Source organism: Medicago sativa, chromosome 4 (assembly GCF_051527215.1).
Source record: "Medicago sativa cultivar Bolivia chromosome 4, Bolivia_mono, whole genome shotgun sequence".
In the NCBI taxonomy this organism is placed as follows: Eukaryota; Viridiplantae; Streptophyta; class Magnoliopsida; order Fabales; family Fabaceae; genus Medicago; species Medicago sativa.
The window spans coordinates 93,781,228-93,789,891 of record NC_140752.1 but is presented as its reverse complement, the minus strand read 5'-3'; the positions used below and the strand labels follow the sequence as shown (position 1 = coordinate 93,789,891).

The following is an 8,664-nucleotide window of genomic DNA, read 5'->3' as shown; positions in this document are numbered from 1 at the left end:
CCGTTGATCATAACTTAACATAAATCGTCTGTCATGGTAAACTAACATCAATAACAAATGTCTTTAATGTATTGATTAATCAATCAAAAGTAGTAAATTTTATATAGAAAATTACGTAGTTATGACTTTTATATAAGTATTTGTTTGAATTTTATTTTGTAAACAATTTTTTTTGGAGTTTTTGTAGTTATTACTTTTTACATATGTATTTGTTTGAATTTTATTTTCATAACAATGTTTTTTTATAGGTTCTTTAAACAATAAACTTAAAACATTTGTTATCATCATCACTCTTAAACAAATCGTGCCCGTACAAATCATGCATCATGCTAAACTAACATCAATGTGTAAAAGATTAAAGAAATTACGACCGTACAAATCATGTAGTAAAGGGAGATCAGAAGAAATAGAGTCAATGTAATTTTCATGTCAAGTCCAATAATTGAAGCGACTGGTGTGACACAAAAGGCAGAAACTATTTTCTGTAGCTCAACTAGGCCATCCAGGTAGGGGGAGAAATTCTCTTCTATACAGACGTATTGATTAACATAGATGTCTGCATATAATTATAGACAAATAATGCATTTTACTAATTAAAAATTATCGAGCAGCAGCACACATATATGATACTCCCTCCGTCCCATATTACTTGACCTAGTTGACTCTGTCACGTATGCCAATGCACAATTTTAAACATAAATTTCTTTAATAATCTAGTAGAAAAAATTACAAAAATTTGATATTTTGAAAATATTAATCGAGTCGAATCTAACAATATCTTATATGCTATATTTTGTTTTTATATATTAGTAGAAAAATAGAGTCAAAGCATGATACATGAATAGTGCAAATATTCTAAATAGGTCAAGTAATATGGGACGGAGAGAGTATAAAATTAACAGTATTTACGATATAAAAAATTGTATGCTTACACACAAGTTAAGAAACTAAAAGAAGAATTAAAAGTAACTTTTTTATATTAAAAAGATACAATTTAAAATATTAAATACATCATTTTCACGAAAAAAAAAACTTTTTGTTTAGTTTTAAAACTTGTTCTCTAAAGGCACGGGTTAACATATCAATTTCCTAAAGAAAAATATGAATTTGTTCGAGTTATAAAAACGTATAATTTTCAAACGTGGTTTTGTCAAAAAGTTAGTAATTTTACAAATAAAAAGAGATATTAATAGATATTTTTTTAGAGAATTATCAATAGATACCATTAAAATATGGGGCCTAGTTTAGGCTTATAAAACTGATTCATAAGGTGATTAGTGTCTTCTCTTTATAAACTCTTATCAAGAGTCTTATTTATCTGATGTGAGACTTGGTTTTTCTCAATATACTCCCTCAAACCCTATACTTTTTTTGGACTTGGTGCGTGAATAAGTAGATGACCCTTGAATTCAACAAGTTCTCTTACCATGTAAAAAATTGTGGTTAGACTTAACACAATCCCACATTAAAAAAATTCAATTTTGAAGTGGAAAGATATAAACCTTATCATTGTCTCTTTTTAATTTTTTTAAAATATAAAAGAAATAATATTCATTATATTTATACATATACACCCTTTCAAAAAAATATATATTAAGATACATGCATGCGTATTAAAGACTATAAAAATAACCTATCTTATATTATAAAATCATCGCAGATTCTATTTTTGTCAACAAAATCTCATAATTTATTTGAATTTTGGTAGAGGAAGCAGAATTGAAGACGGAAAGGGAAATGAAGAAGGTGATATTGATATTCAGTGGCCGTGCGGCAAAAGCCTTTAAGCATGGCATGGTGGTACAGAGAAGATTGAATGTAGTAGGGATAAGAAAAGGCTAAAAATAATAAGGCAATGATGAAAATATTCATTCATTCAATTCAAGGCATAACTTTGTCTCTCGTGTCTGCAAAGTGTGTATTTTTAAATCAAATACTCATTTTGTCTTCTTCTATCTGTTTTCTTTGACTTGTCTTATGGGTACGTAGCAGGTAACGGGTCGGTTGGTTCACCGGCATCATCAGGTTATTCCATTGCCAAAATATTATTTTACTTGATATTATCTATCATACTACAAAAATTAAATACTTCCTCCACCTGTACATAAAATATAGGAAAATACTTGGGTGACATAATGTCACCGTGACATTAAATCTGGGTCACACAAATGTACTTATGGATGTGTTGTGTGGCCCAGATGCAAATGACAATGTGTGTTGTGTGACTCAGATTTAATATCACGGTGACATTATCTCACCCAAGTGCTGTCCTAAAATATATGTTTAGTTTTGCCTCTTCCTTTCATCAAGTACTATATATTATAAAATGTTGGGTCCTTAACCAATGTCCTTAGGGAACTAGTAGTTAAGGATTCAAATATAGAAATAATTTACTCCCTCCGGTCATTATTATAAGCAAAAATTCACTTTTTAGATTCATTCAATAAATGATGTATGTGGTCTATATATAGACCACATACATCATTTATTGAACGAACCTAAAAAATCAACTTTTGCTTATAATAGTGACCGGAGGGAGTACAAAGATAAAGTTACTTTTTAAACTTTCAATGTGTTGAATACATCATTCCCAAGATAAAATTTCATTTTTAAACTTCTTAACTCCCTAAAATGTTTCCTTGGTCGATCTTTTTTACTACTCCCTCCGTTTCAAAATGAGTGTCGCTTTAGCCAAAAAAAATTGTTTCAAAATGAATGTCACTTTCGATTTTCAATGCGATAATAACTTTTTCTTTTCAATTGTACCCTTCAATTAATACTATGTTATACTACTTCCAAAGTATTATTTTTTCTTTAATGAAAAACAAACCAATAGTTGATTAGGATAATTTGGTAAAATTGCTATGACATTTGACTACTTTATTTCATTCCTTAGGGGGGTGTATTGGATTAGGATTTTAAAGGAAAATTTTTGCTTAAAAAAATCTCAAAGATTTTAAAAGATTTTGTAGGATTTTAATGACTTTCATGATTTTAAAAGACTCTCAGGATTTTCAATTTGGATTTCAATGGATTTACATCATAAGATTTTAAAGGATTTCAACGGATTTTATGGATTTATAAGATTTCAAAAGATTTTATAAATTTGAAGGACTCGTCGAAAAGAAATGATTACAACACACTCTCTATCATAATTTTTTTTCAATGCATACTTTTATTTTTTATTTTATTTTTATGAGAGATAGAGAGAGGGGGAAGAGAGGAGGGAAAGAAGAGAAAAGAGAGAGAGAGACGAAGAGAGAGGGAGAGAGGGAGGGAGAGAGAAAGAAGGGAGAAAAGAGAGGAGAGAGCGAGAGAGAGAGAGAGAGAGAGAGAGAGAGAAGGGAGGAGAGAGTGAGAGAGAGGAGGGAGAAAAGAGAGGAGAGAGAGAAGGGAGAAGAGAGAAGGAAGAAGGGATAAGAAAAAGATAGTAAACTTTTAAAGAAAAAAATCCCAAGAAATCTTATGTCTTCATGAAAGACTTTTTCTTGTTAAAATTTCACTAGAAAATCCAACAAAATCCATCAAAATCTAATTTATTAAACAATCCTTTGAAATTTGAATGATTTTGAATACCATGAGACTTTTTTTAAGTGATGAAAAGTCTTGATTGAATACCTCAAGACTTCTTTAAAATGACAAAGAATCTTGATTGAATACCACAAGACTTTTTTTAAATTGCAAAGAGTCTTGATTGAATACCACAAGACATTTTCATAATTAAAAAGTCTTTTAAAATCCCTTAGAATCATAATCCAATACATCCCCCTTAATCTGTGTGCAACTGGCTAAAGCGACACTCATTTTGAAACGGATGGAGTAGATGGCATAATTATTATTTTAAGAGCTAAATGACATAATTATAAGCTTGATCATTAACATAAATGATAAATGTAAAATAACATAAAAAGATATTATGAATTAATATTTAATTTCTTCCATTCATATTAATTTTGAGATAAATTTATATCGTTGATATTTTTAGATGTTTACATGTTTATATAAATTATATATTATATGATATAATTATCATTTATTTATTTATTTAATTATTGGAAAAGCCAAAATTATATTATTTAACTATTCTAGCTCAAAGAATAGAAAGGAAAAGTGTTACAAAGATAAAAGAAGTAAAAATAGATACACAAAACTTCAAAACGTCAAGAGATGACCAAGACAGCTAAATGGGTTTATCCACCACTGATGTAAATGATAGGGATTTTTTTTAGCTTTGCCTTAATCTATCACCAAATTTAAACTTTTATATGATTGATAAATGATTTGACCAAAAAGCTTGTTGTTGCGTGTAGAGCACCATATTCCACACAATACCAAAAGAGGCGCATTCGAAAAGTAGATGTTGGCGGTTTTACTTCATCCCAAAGTCATATAAACAAAGAGAACAATCTGGGTTTAGGATGTAAAGATGAATCAAATTGACCTTTAAAGGAAATCTATTTTGAATCAACCACGAATAATGACACAATGAGAGAAAATATTTTGTTCTAAATCAACTTTTAAGTGGCAATGGCTCCTCAACTTTTAAGAAATTGTCCAATTTATAGAGATTTATATAAGAAATTTATAGGGATTTACATAAGAAATTGCAAAAAATTTAGGCCGGAACCCGGGCGAGTGCCCGGGGTCGCCGGGCCATAAAACCGCCCATGTTTGTAATAGTTAAATTTCGTTTCACTTTTTTTATTTAATTTTGCACTCTTGTATAAATAAATAAAAAAATCATAATTTTGGTAATAAGTAATGATAATCACTTTTCCGTTTGTAACAAACAAATATGATAAGCATATGCATTTTTTTAACTAGTGACTCCGAAGAACTGGTTAAGAAAATCAATATAGAAATACTACATTGAAAATTGTGGAAAAGTTAAGTATTTAACTTTGTAAAAGTCAAAAACTTGTTTTTATAAGTCAACTATAAGTTATCCTATATGACTTGGTGGTTTTAGCCTCATGTTATGAAATTTTCAAAAACAAAATCTAGTTTTAGTTGAGTTTCAATTTTTTATTGAGTTAAATCACTCTCTTTATCTTGTCTCACTATAAATCCTCCAAATATATATAAAAAAATATACAATTTTTTAAGAGAAATTTGTACTTCGTGAAATTTCATCGGAGAGGGCTTCACACTATTTAACACCTCTCTTTTAATAATAGTGGTTGAAAGTGGTGGTTTCTAAGGTGGTGTGAGGCGATAGTCAAAATGGTGATCGGCACATAGGTGGCTGCAATGACAGTCAAAATGATGGTGGGTGGTAGTATGAGTAGTGTTGGACGTGATTGGAGTGGTAGTCCGCAGACATGTGGCTACAATAGTCAAAGGTGACGTCATAGTGGTGGTTAAGAGTGATTAGAGTAGTGGTGAGAGCTGATTAGAGTAATGGCGGAAGTGGTGCTTTTACGGTGGTTGGAGTGTTGGTCGTTGATAGTTGAGTAGTGGTCGGTGGTAACTACCAGTGGTGGCCGGTTGTGGTCGGCAAACATCATCTTAATTTTAAAACAAAAATAAGATTATAAAACATGTTTTTGTGGATTAGATGTTTAAGTGGTGGTTAAGAGTGATTAGAGTAATGGTGAGAGCTGATTAGAGTGATGGCGAAAGTGGTGCTTTTATGGTGGTTGGAGTGTTGGTCGTTGATAGTTGAGTAGTGGTCGGTAGTAACTACCAGTGGTGGCCGGTTGTGGTCGGCAAACACCGTCTTAATTTTAAAACAAAAATAATATTATAAAACATGTTTTTGTGGATTAGATGTTTAAGTGAAAATTGTTAAATTTGTCTTAAAAAATCATTTAGGTTCTTTCTAGGTTACCCTTGAATTTTTTTTGGGTATTTTATCAACAACCAATAATAATCAATCACATAAACAAATTTGTAACAAGTGCCCTAAAAATAAGAGGACTTGTTGAAAAAACCTAAAATGTAAAATTTGCATTGAGAAAAATAAAAAGTGACTCCAAAAAGTTGAATGCACCAATTTCCAACACAAAATTTCAACTCACGTATTTTTAATTGTTACTTTTTGACTCTTTACACAAATCATGACAATAAATAAATGTTAGTACTTTTGATAGAATAATTTATCTTTTTTTTTTTTATAATAGTCTTATTAATTTAATATATTATTTTATTATATATTTCTCTCTCTACAAAAATTAATTAGAATAATTTTGGTAAAGCAACCTTTAATGTTGTATTGAAATTTGAAAATAGCATTAAGTTAAATAGAAACAAAGGAAAAATATTTGTATCCTTAAACAATGTTCTAATGACATTTTTTAGCATTTTTCTTTAAATTATTATGGTGTATTGTTGCTTAACTACTCCTTTATATATGTACGATGGTTAAGTGTTATTTATTTATTTTTTGTTTATATATTATCTTACACCTAATGGATCAGTATAGTTAGTTGAAAATAGAAGCGTTTTGCATAAGCTAATTTTGGAACATGTGAATGAGTAAGTAAAAAGCACCATTAGTGTGGTGTGAGTCAGTGCTTATGTCTCTTTTTTTGCTCTCTCTCATACACACTAATAAATGTGCTTCCCTCTCAGCTAGCTATATATAAGAAGGTATGTGAAGGTTAGGGTTTTCATCAAGGGTGAGAGTGGGAGAGAGTTGAAGGTGTCTGTCTTATTTGAGGGGAATGTTGGCTGGCTCGAGGCTTTTCAGTTTCACAAAGGAAGTTCAGTCTTAATTGTATGAACTATAAGGCTTCGGACCAGGCTTCATTCCCCTCAAAATCTTAATTGTTTCTTCTTTGTTCATCTTGTGAGTGTATCCCTATTATATATGAAATCATCTATATCTTCCTATTTAGATTTGTAAAGATCAAAGAGATGCAAGAGTTAGGTTGAGAGGAACGTTGTCTGGCTCGAGGTGATGGAGATGGAAGAGTACTCTCTACTCACTCATCACTAACTTTCAATCTCGGACCAGGCTTCATTCCCCCCAGCAAACTTTTGCTAGTTATACTTCATTTTCCTGATTTCAACCTCATATGTAGCATCATTTTCTTCTCCTGGTTTGGTTTTGGTAAGGTTTTCTGTTCCTTCTCATATTTTCTGTCTCATATATAGCATAAAACAAGGCTATTTTATGGTTGATATGGTTTGTTTGTCAGGTTAGAGTTTTCTGCTCAAATTATCAGCTCTTGTATATTTTGTTGTCATCACCATTCATCTTATCTTATATTTTGGTTTATTGTGAACTTTATAATCAAGCTTAGCTTCTTCAAAGCAGTAGTAATTTCAAGCAAGAAAGAAGAGTAATATAATTTCCAATGAGTTCATCATGATGTGTACTTTTAAAAAAAAAATTTTTTGCATACGGTTTTTAAAAAAGTTTTCTGGATCTGAAACTTTTCAGACATCTTCAGATTATGGGATTTAAGAAGAGGAACAGTGGAAATCTCTCTAGTTTTCTGGTGATAATTATTATTAGTAAATAAATGACAGTAACTTTGGTTAATATTGTCACCAGGCCCCTACCTCTCCTCTCCCTCCGGTGCAGGAACAGGAATGTTTGTTTTCACGTGGGCAAGCAAGTAAGCATAAAACAGTGCAAAAACCTATCACAAGTGAAATTCTTTCTTATCATCTGTACAAACCATATAGCTACTACTCATAGCTAGGTCTTTCAATAACAGTAACACTATCTATAATTCACATGAGATTCAGATGAGGGACTCCACTTCCCAGTTCCCAGATCCACCCTTCATTATTTTTTAAATAATTAATGTGAATTAATGAATATTGTACTTCAGGCAAATTAACATATGCATGCCTAGTAAATGAAATAATTAATACTAGACCATAAACTATATTGTCCACATACATATAAAGATAAATAAAAAAAAATGATGTGAGCATTAGAAAGATAATGTACTATAGTACTGGTGAGTTAATTAATATACTAGTAATTGGTTATTTGTTGTGTAGTGAAATGGAAGTACTCGTCCTGAATCCTGATGATCAAGTATTGATTGAAAGTTGAAACAAGTAGGTGAGATTAGAGATGTGGAGGTGGGAACAGTTAACGAGAAGAAGTGATGAGAATCATTCATATTTCATATATTTATAATATATATGATTATCAGGAGAAGCTAAGCTAAGCTAGCTAGGTATCTGTGTCCTGTGATGATCACCATCTTGTTAGTAATTTCCAAGAGAGCAGAAAAAGAGTATGACCAGCTTCCATTGTGATGCAATGACTACTTGAGTTAGATAGATTTATAGATATATCTGGAAGATGTATAAGATGATGCAAAACTAAGGCTCAAAATAGGGAGAAATTAATAAAAAGAAGACAGTGTACTGTATGCTTCTGGATTTTCTATTTTCAATGTATTTGTGTGTGTTTTAGTGTAATGTATTTATGGATCTTTTAAAGTTGTTGAAAAATCAGAAGCCATGTTTGGAAAAAGCTCATATCAGCAATATTATCAGCTTCTTCTTCCTCTCCACCTCGTGGAGTCAGAGTAATAGTGATCAGATATCTTTTGGCGTTTCAAATTGAATGACTGAAAACAATTTCTTGGGAGAGAGAGAGTGATATGATAAATTAATACACTATCTGACATATCTTGGGAAATGAAACTGAGAGAAAGACACACCTATTTTCATGATAAAAATAACAAGTGTTAT

At 30.7% G+C, this 8,664-nt stretch overlaps 1 long non-coding RNA gene across 1 annotated transcript; it reads left to right on the top strand.

Moving 5' to 3' along the window:
- Positions 1 to 6,613: 6,613 nt before the first annotated feature.
- LOC146933967 (uncharacterized) lies at positions 6,614 to 8,532 on the top strand. The gene is made up of 2 exons (XR_015007623.1): positions 6,614 to 7,565; positions 7,960 to 8,532. It is a non-coding gene; the product is annotated as an uncharacterized LOC146933967 (long non-coding RNA).
- The last annotated feature ends 132 nt before the right edge of the window (positions 8,533 to 8,664 follow it).